The sequence below is a fragment of the Fopius arisanus genome, unplaced genomic scaffold (assembly GCF_000806365.1).
Source record: "Fopius arisanus strain USDA-PBARC FA_bdor unplaced genomic scaffold, ASM80636v1 scaffold00199, whole genome shotgun sequence".
NCBI classification, from domain to species: Eukaryota; Metazoa; Arthropoda; class Insecta; order Hymenoptera; family Braconidae; genus Fopius; species Fopius arisanus.
Genome location: NW_011887938.1, coordinates 114518 through 115817, shown reverse-complemented (window position 1 = coordinate 115817; position 1300 = coordinate 114518).

The window sequence follows — 1300 nt, the reverse complement described above, 5'->3', positions numbered from 1 at the left end:
GGAGGACCGCCTTGATGTCAATCGCTGTGCAGTTGTTGGAATAAACGCCATTGGCCAAGGACACGCGGCCTTACATGAATTTACGGCAAATCTTAATATCCATTGTCCAAGTTTTAAGCCTTTCAAAGAAATAAGTGCAGAACTTGACCCAATATACATACGTTTATCCGAAGAGCAAATTTTAAGAAACGGTAGAGAGGAGGTTATATACGCTCATGAGACGGGTTCTCTAATAGATGAAATTCCAGCATGCTCAGTAATTGTTAATGGTTCCTGGCCTGTGAGGAGCTATAATAACGGAGGCTGAGCGGAATCAGGAATGGCAGTAATAATTGGTGCCGCAACGAAAAAAATCTTGTTCGTTGGCTATCGCAATCGTTATTGTCTCATTTGCATCCGTGCACATAATAAATAATGTCGCATTCCACCGCACAGATGCTTTGTCAACTACCCAAAAGATAAGAGCATTCTTTCTGTGCAAAGCGATGCCATTGTCGAAGGGTTTATGCAAAGTATGGAGCAGCATGGTCTCATTTATAATAAGCTGATCGGAGACGGAGACAGCAGTGTTATAAAGAAAGTGAGAGACGCAGATCCGTATTCTGGGTTATGTATGGTGAACAAAGGAGAATGTCGCTGTCACCTGCAGCGATGTCGAATCCGAGAAATGCGGGAAGTAATAGCCAAATTCAATACCGCACGTTCCGAGGAGGCTAAAAAGCTAAAAACATGTGTGTTTGAAAAGATTGCATCTATTTGCACGGTGGTAACGTGTGCTGCCAACTATTGGAGAGGAGAAGAAGAAGTGCCAACGGAAGAAAAAATGTCTAATCTGAAGAAAGACATGAAAAATATAGTAAATCATGTATTTGGGTCTCATGGAGAGTGCGCTGAATATTTCTGTGACGGAAATGAGAAAACAGATGAGATCAATTTAATCCCTCTTTTACGACAGAATGGTTTATATGATCAGTTGCAAGCGATCATGAATACTTGGGCTCTTACAGCTGAACATGTGTTAGTAGCCGACACGGCGAATCTTGCCGAATGTTTCAACTCTGTGCTAGCCAAATTCATTTATCACAAGGGTGTGAATGTACAATTGCGAGGCATATATCCAGTGCGTATTGCTATGGCTGCCATTCAGTTCAACAGCCAGAATCTTGGAAGTTCTCTCCATGAAGGCATGAACAAAATACCTCCCGAACAATTGATAGATATGGAATGGCAGAGACAAAGAAATAACGAATACAATATGAAATATGTTAAAAAGAAGAAAATGCCTTCATTACTGCCTGAT